At 38.1% G+C, this 12,860-nt stretch overlaps 1 long non-coding RNA gene across 5 annotated transcripts in view; it reads left to right on the top strand.

Moving 5' to 3' along the window:
- Window positions 1-12,860, top strand: part of LOC122219306 — a 39,611-nt gene that overhangs the window by 16,680 nt on the left and 10,071 nt on the right. The gene's annotated exons all lie outside the window — the stretch shown is intronic.

Genomic DNA, 12,860 nt, shown 5'->3' with positions numbered 1-12,860 from the left:
CTGACAGGCTTATTTCACCCAGCATAACATTCTCTCCATCCACCTCGTGGAAAATGACAAGATTTCATGTTTTTATGGCTGAATAATATTACTTTCCATATACTACATCTCAGTTTATTCATCAGTTGATGGATGCTTGGTCAGTTTCCGTAATTTGGCTTTTGTAGAAAATGCTGCTGTAAACTCATGGTGCATGTATCCCTTTGAAGAATTATTTTTGTATTCTTTCTGTAAATACCTCGTAGTGAAATTGCTGGATCGTAACATAGTTCTATTTCCATTTTTTTTTTTTTGACGAATCTCCATGTTGTTTTCCGGAGTGGCTGCACCAGTTTGCATTCCTTCCCACAATGCAAGAGGGTTCCTCTTTCCGCACATCCTTGCCAACACCTGCTGTCTCATCATTCATTGATTTTAGTCATTTTCACAGATGTGACGTGTTATCTCATTGTACTTTTGAATTGTATTTCCCTGAAGACGAGTAATGCTGAGCATCTTTTCATGTGTCTCTTGGCTATGTTTATGTCACCTTGGGAAAATGTCCATTCGTGTCATCTGCCCATTTTTAATTGGATTTCTCATTTTTTGGGTGCTGTATAACTTTATATATTTTGGACAGTAAACCTTTATCAGATGTCGTTTACAAATATTATTCTGTAGGTGTTTTAGTTTTGTTGATTTTTCCTTTGTGACAGAAGCTTTTTATTTTTATGAAGTCCCATTATTTTTGCTTGTGTTTCCCTTACCTCAGGAGATATATCTACAAAGATGTTTGTACAGCCAATGTCAAATAAGATACTGCCTGTGTTAGGTATCCTCTGGGATTTTTATGGTTTCAGGTTTCACACATAGTTCTTTATTCATGTTGGATTTATTTTTGTGTATGTTGTAAGAAAGTGGTCCGTTTGTGTTTTTGTTTTGTTTTGCAGGTTGCTGTCTAGTTTTTCCAAAACCACATGTTGAGGAGACTTTTTTTATGTATTTATTTTTGAGAGAGAGAGAGAGAGGAGAGAGAGAGAGAGAACATGCAGAAAAGGGGCAGAGAGAAATGGAGAGAGAGAATCCCACGCATGCTCTGCACTGCCCTGAGATCATGATTGGACCTGAATCCACAGTCACACGCTGTGGAGCCACACATGTGTCCCAAGAGTATCTTTTTTTCCCCATTGGATATCCTTTCCTGCTTTGTTGAGAATTAATTGACCATATATGTATGAGTTTATGCCTGGGTTTCCATTCTATTGGTCTCTGCGTCTGTGTTTTTGTTGTTGTTGTTGGTTGCCAGTACCATACTGTTCTGTTCAGTACAGCTTTGTAATATAACCTAAAGTGTAGAAGCGTGATGTCTCCAGCTTTAGTTTTGGTCTTCAATTTCTTTTGGCTGTTTGGGGTCTTTGTCACTCCATACATATTTTGGGACTATTTGTTCTAGTTCTGTGACAAATGTTTTGTTTGTGTGATAGGGATTTCATTACATGTGTAGATTGTTTTGTGGAGTGTAGACCTTTTAACAGTATTTTGTTCTTCCTATCCGTGAACATGAAATGTATTTCCTTCTCTTTGCGTCCTCTTCCATTTCTTTCATCAGTGTTTCACAGCCTTTAGAGTACAGATCTTTTACCTCTTTGGTTAGGTTTACTCTAGGTATCTTGGGGTATTTGGTGCACCTGTCAATGGGATTGATCCCTTACTTTCTCTTTCTGTTAATTCATTATTTGTCTACAGAAATGCAATAGATTTATGTACATTGATTTCTGTATATTTTGATTTATCGAATTCATGTATCAATTCAAACAATTTTGGGGGGAGTCTTTCATGTTTTCTATAGAGAGCATCATGTCATTTCCAAATAGTGAAAGTTCTATTTCTTCCTTGCCAATTTGGATGCCTCTTATTTCTTTTTGTTGTCTGATTGCTGTGGCTAAAACTTCCAGTACCATGTGGAATAACAGTGGTGAGAGGGATCATCCCTGTCTTGTCCCTGACCTTGGAAGAAAAACTTTCAATTTTTTCCACATTGAGGATGAGATGAGCTGTGGGTTTTTCATAGATGACCTTTATTATGTGCAGGTAGGTTGAGTACCAATATACTTGCTAGGATGTGACATTTTGTCAAATCGTTTTCCTGCATGTCTTGAAAGCATCATATTGTTCTTATCCTTTCTTCTATTACTGTGGTGCATCATGTTGATTGATCTGTGAATGTGGAACCACCCTTCCAGTCCGGGAATATATCCCACTTGATTATGGTAAATGATTCTATTAATGTATTATTGACTTTAATTTGAAGGTATCTTGATGTGAATTTATGCATACATATTCATCAGGATATTGGTCTGTAGTTTTATTTAAATTTTTTAAAACATATTTAAAGTATTTATTTACTTAGAGACATAGGGTACATAAAAGTGAGGGAGGGGCAGAGAGACAGGGAGAGGGAGAATCCTGGCCATGCTCCACACTGTCAGCACAGGGTCCAACGTGGGACTCGAATCCATGCGCTGCAAAATAATGTCCTAATCCAAAATTAAGATTTGGACACCAAACCCACCGAGCCACACAGGAGCCCTGGCAGTTTTCATTTTTAGTGGAGGCTTTAACTGGTTTTGGTATCAAGGTAATGATGGCCTCATAAGATGAATTTGTAAGTTTTCCTTCTTTTTTTATTTTTTGTAATAATTCGAGAAGAATACATATTATCTCTTCCTTAAATGGATGGTAGAATTCATTAGTGAAGCCATCTGGCCCTGAACTCTTGTGTTGGGGGGAAATTTTTTATTACTGATTTGATTTCTTTCTGTTTTCAGATTTTATGTATCTTTCGTTTCAGTTTTGGTAGTTTGTGTGTTTCTAGGGATTGTTCCATTTTTCTCAGAGTGTCCAATTTGTTGCATATAGATTTTCATAATATTATCTTCTAACTGTATTTTTGTGGTGTTGACTGTTATTTCTCCTGTGTTATTTGTGATTTTATTTGAGTCCTTTCCTTCTTCTTTGTGAAAAGTATGCCTAGGAGGTTTTCATGTTGATTACTGTTTTCAAGGAACCAGCCCCTGGTTTCATTGATTTGCTCTAGTGTCTTTTTGGTTTCTATATTCCTTATTTCTGCCTTAATCTCTATTATTTCCTTCCTTCGGCTGTTCTTCTCATTCCTTTAGTTATAAGTTAGGATTGTTTGGGATTTTTCTTGCTCTTTATGGTAGGCTTGTACTGCTATATACTTCCATCATAGACTGCTTCTGCCGCATTCCAAATACTTTTACCAGTGTATTTTCATTTTCATTAGTTTCGGTGTATTTTCTCATTGATTTCCTGTTTGACCCATTCATTTGGTAGCATGTTATTTAACCTCCCTTTAATTGTGGCCTTTCCCCCTTAGTGTGTGTGTGTGTGTGTGTGTGTGCGCGCGCACACGTGGTTAACTTCAAGTTTCTTAGCTTTGTGGTCAGAAAAAATGCTTGGTCTGATCTCTGCCTTTGGGTACCTGTTGAGGCCTGATTTGTGACCTAGAATGTGATCAATTATGGAGAATGCCCCATGTGCACTTGAAAAGAATGTGTACTCTGTCATTTTAGTATGGAGTGTTCTGAATATATCTGTTAAACCCATCTGGTCCAGTGTGTCATTCAAAGCCATTGTTTCCTTGTTGGTTTTCTGTTTACAGGTTCTGTCCATCGATGTGAGTTATGTGTTAAAGTCCTCTAATATCGTTATATTATTATAAATGAGTTCTTTTATTGTTGTTGTTAAATGTTTTATATACTTGGTGGTTGCATGTTGGGGGCATCAAAATTTACAATCATTGGATCTTCTTGTTTGGTTGTCCCCTTTAGTATGAGATAGTGTTCGTCTTCATCTCTTGTTACAGCTTTATTTATTTTTTAAATTTAAGTCTTAGTTGACATACAGTGCATTCTCGGATTCGTGAGTAGAATTCAGTGATTCATCCCTTACATACAACACCCAGTGCTCATCACAACAAGTGCTCTTCTTAATACAGGTCCCCCATCTAGCCCAGAGCTGACCCATCTCCCTCCATGAATCTTCACTTTTTTTTCTCTATCATTAAGAGACACATGTGGTTTGTTACCACTCTTCTCTTTTCCTGCCCCCTTCCCATGTTTTCATCTGTTTTGTTTCTTCAATTACACATGAGTGAAATGATATATTTGTCTTTCTTTGATTGACATATTTCACTTAGCATAACACATTCTAGATCCATCCACATCGTTGCAAATGACAGGATTTCATTCTTTTTGAAGCCGAGACATATTTGATTGTATATACGTATGTATGTATGTATGTATGTATGTATGTATGAATATATACACGTACACACACACACACGCGTATACATGAATACACAGACACACACATACACAGACCCCACAACTTCTTTATACCTTCATCACTTGTTGGATACTTGGGCTTTCTCCATAATTTAGCTACTGTTGATAAAGCTGCTATAAATATTGGGTGCATGCAATTTTACTACTAGGTATTGACCTAAAGGGTACCAAACTACAGTCTCAATTTTAAAGTTTTTTGCCCGATATAAGTATTGGTACTGGGTTTCTTTTGATATTATTGGCATGATAAATGTTTTTTCATTCCCTCAATTTAAATCTGCAGGTGACTTAAGTCCAAATAAGGCTTTGTAGGCAGCACCTAGATAGGCCTTGGTTTTTTTTTTGTTTGTTTGTTTGTTTCTTTTCTTTTTTTCTTTTCTTTTCTTTTCTTTTCTTTTCTTTTCTTTTCTTTTTTTGTGTCCATTCTGTCTCCCTATCCAATGTCTTTTGATTGGAGCATTTATCGATTTACATTAGAGTAATTATTGATAGGTATATATTTAGTGCCCTACTAGTTGTTTTACCATTGTATCTTGATGTTTTCTCTGATCCTTTCTTGTCTGTAACAATTTTGGTCTTTCATTTCCACTAAAAGAGCCCGATTTATATATTCTTTACTTTTGACTGGTAGTATATTTCTTTACTTATTTTTAATATTTTTTTCTTTTTTAAAATTTAAGCCCAAGTTAGTTACCTTATAGTGGAATACAGTTTCAGGATTAGAATTTAGTGATCCGTCAATTACAAAATATATCCAGTACTCATCCTAAGTGCTGTCTCTAATGCCCATCACCCATTTAGCCCATACCCCTATTCAGTAACCCTCCAGGAACCCTGAGCTTCTTCCCTCTATTTAACAGTGTCTTATCGTTTGACTCCATCTCTGTTTGTATCTTATTTTTGCTTTCCTTTCACTACGTTCTTCAGTGTTATGAATTCTCTCATCTGTGGAATTTAATATGATGTGTGTCTTTCTCTGACATATTTTGCTTATCATAATAAAGTCCAGTTCACTAAATGTTGTTGAAAATAGCAAGATTTCACTCCTTTTGATCGCCGTGTAATATTCCATTGTATGAATATACATCTTCTTTATCCATTCATCTGTCAATGGTCATTTGGCCTCTTTGCATAATGTAGCTATTGTTGATAATGCTGCTATAAACATTAGAGTGCATGTGCCACTTGGAGTCAGCATTAATGCATCCTTTGTGTAAAAACCTAGTAGTGCAATTGCTGGGTCCTAGTGCAGTTCTATTTTTGGTTTTTGTAGCGAATCTCCATACTATTTTCCAGAGTGGCTACACCATTTTGCATTCCCACCAGCATTGCAAAAGCTTTCCCTTTGCATCCTTGCCAACATCTGTCATTTCCTGAGATGTTAATTTTAGCCATTCTGATCGGCGTGAGGGGATATCTCATTGTGGTTTTGATGTGTATTTCACTTATGAGGAATGAGGTTGAGCATCTTTTCACGTGTGACCAATCTGGATGTCCTGTTAAAGTGTCTCTTCATGTCTTTTGCCCATTTTTTCTCTGGATTATTTGGTTTTTGGGTGTTGAGTGTGATAAGTTCTTGATAGATTTTGGATACTAACCCTTTATCTGATATGTCACCTGTAAATATCTTCTCCCATTCCATTAAGTTTCCTTTTAGTTTTCCTGATTGTTTCCTCTGCTGTGCAGAAGCTTTTTATCTTGAGGTCCCAATAGTTTATTTTGGTTTTATTGCCCTTGCTTCTGGAGAAATGACAAGCAAGAAGTTGTTGCGGTCAGGATCAAAGAGGTAGGTTGCCTGTTTCCTCCTCTAGGATTTTGATGGTTTCCTGTCTTACATTTATATGTTTCATCCATTTTGAGGTGTGTGTGTGTGTGTGTGTGTGTGAGAGAGAGAGAGAGAGAGAGAGAGAGAGAGAGAAGTTTAAGAACATAGTCCAGGTTCATACTTGTCACTGTCCAGGTTTCCCAGTACCATTTGCTGAAGAGACTCTTCTTTTTCCTTTGGATATTCTTTCCTGCTTTGTGAAAGATTATTCAGCCATATGTTTGAGGCTCCATTTCTGGGTTCCATATTCTGGTCCTTTGATCTATGTGTCTGTTCTTGTGCCCGTACCATACTGTCTTGATGATTGCGGCTTTCTAATGCACCATAAAGTCCAGAGTTGTAATGTCTCCATCTTTGTTTTTCTTTTTCAACATTACTTTGGCTCTTTGGGATCTTTCCTGGTTCCATACAATTTTAGGATTGTTGTCTCTAGCTCTGTGAAAAATGCTGGTGTTATTTTGATAGGAATTACATTGAATTTGTCGATTGCTTTGGATAGTATTGACATTTTAACAATATTTGTTCTTCTAATCCATGTACATGGGATTTTTTTTTCATTTCTTTGTGTCTTCTTCAACTTCTTTTATAGACGCTGTATGGTTTGTTCTTTTAATTTTTTAATGTTTATTTATATTTGAGAGAGTGAGCGAGCAAGTGAGTGCGCATGAGCGGTGGGGGGGGCGGGGAGGGCAGAGAGAGATAGAGGGAGACACAGACTCTGAGGCAGGCTCCAGGCTCTGAGCTGTCAGCACAGAGCCCGTCAAGGGACTCAATCCCACAAATGCAGGATCATTCCCAGAACCGAAGACGGCACTTAACCGACTGAGCCACCCAGGAGACCCTCTATTGTTTTAACTGTACTGATCTTTTCCCTCTTTGGTTGGGTTTATCCCTGGGTATTTTATGGTTTTCAGTGCAGTTGTAAATGACATCAATTCCTTGATTTCTCTGTTGATTCATTACTGGTTTATAGAAATGCAATCAACTTCTGCATATTGATTTTATATTCTGATACTTTCCTGAATTCCTGTATCAATCCTAGAAGTTTTTTGGTGGAGTCGTTCAGATTTTCCATGGAGAGTATCGTGTCTGTGAGCAGGGAAAGATTGATTCCTCCTAGCCAACTTGGACACCTTGTATTCTTTTTGATGTCTAATTGTTGAGGCGAAGACTTCCAACAGTATGGTGAATAACAGTGCTGAGAGTGGACATCCCCGTCGTGTTCCTGACCTTAGGGGGAAAGCTCAGTTTTTCACCACTGAAGATGATATTAGCTGTGGGACTTTCATATCTGGATATTCTCATGTTGAGGAATGATACTTCTATCCCTCCTTTCATGAGGTTTTTTTTTTTTTTTTTTTTTTTTTTTTTTCACCAAGAAAGGATGCTGCTGCATTTTGTCAAACGTTTATTCTGCATCTATTGAGAGGATCAGGTGGTTGTTATCCTTTCTTTTATCAATGTGATGTATCACATCAGTTGATTTGCAGATATTGAATCTATTGTGCATTCCAGGAATAAAATCCACCTCATTGTCCTGAATAATCCTTTTTATGTATTGTTGGATCCGGTTTGCTACTTTTTGTTGAGAATTTTCGCATCCAGATTCATCAGGGAAATTGGTCTGTAGTTTTCCTTTCCGGTGGGGTCTTTGTCCAGTTTGGACTCAAGGCCATGCTGGCCTCATAGAATGAGTTTGGAAATGTTCCTTCCATGTCTCTGGCCATGACCTTATCTTGTTCTTTCATTTGGGATGCATTCCTCTTATCTTGGCATTTTGGTTGAGTATTTACCTTCTCTGTTACCAAAGCTCATTATGTTACCTGCCTCTGGGATGAATGGCTTTATGAAGAGGAGATCATCTAGTGTCCAGGGCCTGGCACAACATGGAGTGTCTGTGGTGTGTGTTGCACGCACTGTTTTGTGTTCTGGCTGCACTATCCTTCAAGCCAGTTGTATGAGCAATGTATGGTCCTTGGCCAGAATGTTGTGAGACTTATCTAGGTCTGCTCCAATCTGCTTGTTAAGTGAGACTTGAAATGATTGCCACTAGAAGTGAAGCCCTGCATAACGGTCTGGTCAAGAGAGGTGGTATGGTCATGGGCTTCCCCTGGTCTTCTGGGGAAGGGGCCAGCTCCATTGGGACTGAAGCAAGATTGAATGACCTTGAAGGCCAGTCTCGCCAGAACACAGGAAGTTGGGGTTGTCGTAAGCAGCTTAGGCACCCAGTGTGGGGATTGCCTTGGTTCCAGCAGATGGCTCTGTGTTTTTTTTGCTGGGGGGGTGTGCAGAGCAGGGTAATGGCGCCACGCAGCTCCTCTGTCCTAGCTCTTTGTCCCCTCATTGTGAACACTGCTTCACAGGGATGCTCTCCACGATGAGTGTATAATCTCCCCCAGTGTGTGCACCAGGTGTTGTACAGATCACTGTTTCAATGCCATCTGCCTGCAAGTTGTTTGCGCTTTCTCTTCAGGAGTAGGCCAGTGCTCTCATGGCTGTATCCCAGCCAAGACTGCTAACCTTTGAAACTCCACATTCTCAGGGTGCCTGGATGGCTTGGTTAAGTGTCTGACTCTTGATCCTGGCTCAGATCATGACCTCTTGGTTGTGGGATTCTCTCTTTCCCTGTTGTCTTGCCCCTCTTTTGCATGTGCTCCCTGTCTCTAACTTGAATAAACTTAAAAAAAAATAGTGGCATGGAATACCTTATTTAGGCAAGACTGCCTCTCTGAGGGGAATGGCAGGGATCTATCAGTTAAATTTCCAGCACTGACTAGGAAATTCTTTGCTTACTGGTTAAAGGTTACATTCCTGCAGGAATGAAATTAGGTTTAGTGACATGTGGCCTTAACGTAAGTAACTCCATGATGGGCCTGTGATTTTTCTTAACATTCCAAACCCAAATTTTTACACATACATTTTTTTCATTAAATGTATAGCCCTAAATAATATTTTAGGCATCTACTGCCGGCCCAAAGATCATACCCTGTGAAACTGTGACCATCTCCTAATCATAGGTGAAGATCGACTCTGTGGTTCTAAGATCTTTGTGGCTCTAAGTTACTTTGATCTATGTTACTAAGATCTTTGTGAGTATAGGTTACTGCTGATCTTTTGAAGTCTTTGACGCAGGGACCCCCAGCCAGGTTGCTGACCCATCACTTAGGCACAGAAGCACCCTTTACAAGTCACCCCGCCCTAAAGCGTTGTCTTTCCCTCTTGTACTTCTGGGACTTACCCTTTGGCAAGTCACATATCCTCATGCAAACATGTCAGTGTGGACCAGAGAAAGCTCCTTGCCTGTGACTCCCCCTTCATGGTCAACTCTTATCCTTCTGAAACCCTTTGAACTCCCTATCGTTCTTCCAGTCTTTGAATATCTCTTCAATTTGGAAATATTTGATTCTCTTGTATTCCTGCTAAAAATATACGTGAAAATATTAAAGCAAGGGTTCTTTACAATAAGTGAGCCAGTCACAATGCTTCATCTGGCCGCGTGTATGTTTTTATTTTTGACAATGTTCAGGCATGATGTGACGTACATCCTGTAAAATCTGAGTATCATTCATTATCTAGCATAACCACCTTTATGGAAAGCCATTCAATGACATGCTCGTTCAAGATCAGAAAAACATTTACATACCACATAATAGAGTGGTATATATACGTTATTATCTTAAAATATGTAAAGTAGATGTTTCTATGAAGTGTTTATCATGCATTCAGTTTTCTGTACCATGAATGCTATTATTTAAATTAAACAATAGTAAGAACAAGAATAGGTACATGTACATCACTAGTAACTAATACTGGAACTGGTTATGTAATCTTATGTGTAGAAAAACCATGATTACTAATAATCTATTCTTTCATGATGGGTTTCTAGTTACCAAAAAAGATTGGGAGCATAATACTGACTATCCACATACATCAGACTGTTTTGTCACTATTGATGTCATAATGGTTGGTACATGATCACAATCAATGTATCAAAGAGATATGGTAGTATGAAGTAAAGTTTATATTTGTATTCAGATTGCTTCGGTTTTAACCTCTCCTAGCCCAGACTCATCCCAGCTGGCACATTACAGTCATCCTGTCTCCTTAGGCTCCACTTGGCCATGACAATTTTTAGATTTTTCCATATTTTTCATAAGGTGCAAAGTTTTGAGGGTACGTTTGTAGAATGTATTTTGTAGAATGATCCTTGGTTGGGATATGTCTAACGTTTGTTCAAATGCTTAAGCCAGAGTTATTGTGTTTTGGAGCAGAAGATCCAGAGGCATAGTGCCATCCATAATTATCACTTCACATAAAGATTGTTTACTCTGAAGATTGGGGTCTTTTTTGGTTCCATACAAATTTTAGGACTGTTGTCGTTCTGTGAAAACTGCTGTCGGTAATTTGATGGAAATTGCACTAATTCTGTCAATTGCTTTGGGAAGCATAGACATTTTCACTATATTTGTACTTCTGATCCGTGAGTATGGAATGTCCTTCCATTTCTTTGTGTCATCTTGAATTTCTTTCATCACTGTTTTATACTTTTCTGAGTATAGGTCGCTCACCACTTTGGTTAGATTTATAGATATCTTATTTTTGTTGTATGACTGTAAATGGGACTGTTTTCTTAATGTCTCTTTCTACTGCTTCTGTATGGTCTACAAATGCAACAGATTTCTGTACAATGATTTTGCATCCTGTGACATTGCTGAATTCATTTATCAGTTCTAGCAGTTATTGGGTGGACTCTTTAGGGTTTTCTATATATAGTGTCATGTAATCTGCAAATAGTTTCATTTTGTTTGTCTGCTGGCTGTGGCTAGGACTTCCAGTAATTTGTTTACTAAAAGTGGTATGAGTAAACATCCTTGTCTTCTTCCTGACCTTACAGGAAAAGCTCTCAGATTTTCCCCATTAAGGTTGATTATAACTGAAGGGTTTTCATAGATAACCTTTATGATGTTAATATATGTTTCCTGTAAACCTACTTTAGGGGGTTACATGCATGAACGGATGTTGTACTTTGTCAAATGTTCCTTTCTGCATGTATTGAAATGACTGTATGCTTCTTTTCTTTTAACGTTTACTAATTTTGAGAGAGAGCGTGAGCAGGGAGGGGCAGAGAGAGAGGGAGACATAGAATTCGAAGGAGGCTCTTGGATCTGAGCTTTCAGCACAGAGTCTGACGCAGGACTTGAACTCAGGAATCATGAAGTCATGACCTGAGCTGATTTCAGACTGTTAAAGGATCAGCCACCTGGATTTCCTGATCATCTGGTTCTTATCCTTTCTCCTGTTGATGTATTGTATCATATTGATTGATTTGCGAATATTGAACCACCTTTGTAGCTTGGGAATAAATCCCATTTAATTGTGGGATATATTTACAGTTGTTATATCTTCTTTTGGGATTGTACCATTTACTGTTATATACTGTCCTCCTCTGTCTCTTGTTATGTACTTTTTTGAGTGTATTTTTTCTGATACAAATATTGCCACCCCAGCTTTCTTTTGACATTCATTTGTGTGATGTTTCTCTATCCTATCATTCTTGAGGTGTAAAGTGGGTCACTTGTAGGCATCAGAATCTGTTTTGTTTTGTCATCCATTCTTAGACCCTACCTCTCTAGACTGGAGCATTCACTCCATTTCCCTTCAAAATTGATTGCTATGTATATATGTATTGCCATTTTATTGCCTGTTTTGTTGTGGTTTCTAATGATTTTCTCTGATCCTTTCTTGCCTTTGTTTCATGTATTGCTTATTTTCTTTAGTGATATATTTTGATTTCTTTATTCTTAGCATATTTATGACTGGTTTTAGGATATGGCTACTGTTAGGTGTTTATATAACCTCTTCTGCATTTAGCAGTTTGTATTAAGTTGATGGTCATTTACCTTTGAACCCATTACTTTCTCCTCCCTAGGTTTTTGGCAGATGTTATTATATTTCAGATCCATTTCTCTGAGTATTTTAACTGATTTTTTTTCCAGAAATGTTCATTTTTTACTTGAACTTGTCTTCTACCTCTATACTGTCACTGTTGGTCTCTCATTTCCACTCAAAGAATCCCTCTTAATATTTCTTGCAGGACTGGTTTAGTGGTACAAACTCCTTTAGTTTTTCTTTGTGAAAGTCTGTGTCTCCTTCATCCTGAAAGATAGCCTTGCTGAATAGAGTATTCTTGGCTGCTGATTTTTCCATTCAGCACTTTGAATATGTGATGTCACTCTGGCTTGCCAAGTTTCTTTTCAGAAATATGTAGCTAGCCTCATGGGTCTTCCCTTCTAAGTTAAGGACTGTTTTGCTGCTTTTATGAGTTTTTCTTTACTCTCACCCTAACTTGTAAGTTTCCTTACAATAGGTTTGTGTGTTGGCCTGATTTTGATGGGAGTTCTCTAGTCTCCTGGATGTGGATGTTTGTTTTCCTCCCCCAATTAGGGAAGTTTTCAGCTATTGTTTCCTCAAATAAATTTTCTTCCCCATTTTCTCTTCCTTCTGGGACTCCTACAATATGAATACTATTATCTTTCCTGTAGTTACTGAGTTCCCTTAGTCTTGTCTCACGTTGCAGAATTCTGTTCTCTCTCTTTGGTTCAGTGTGATTAATTTCCATCACTTAGTCTTCAAGGTCACTAGTTTGTTCGGCTGCTTCTTCCATCCCTCTGTTGTTTCCAGCAAGC

This window comes from Panthera leo, chromosome B2 (genome assembly GCF_018350215.1).
Source record: "Panthera leo isolate Ple1 chromosome B2, P.leo_Ple1_pat1.1, whole genome shotgun sequence".
In the NCBI taxonomy this organism is placed as follows: Eukaryota; Metazoa; Chordata; class Mammalia; order Carnivora; family Felidae; genus Panthera; species Panthera leo.
This window is presented reverse-complemented; position numbering and strand designations above follow the sequence as displayed.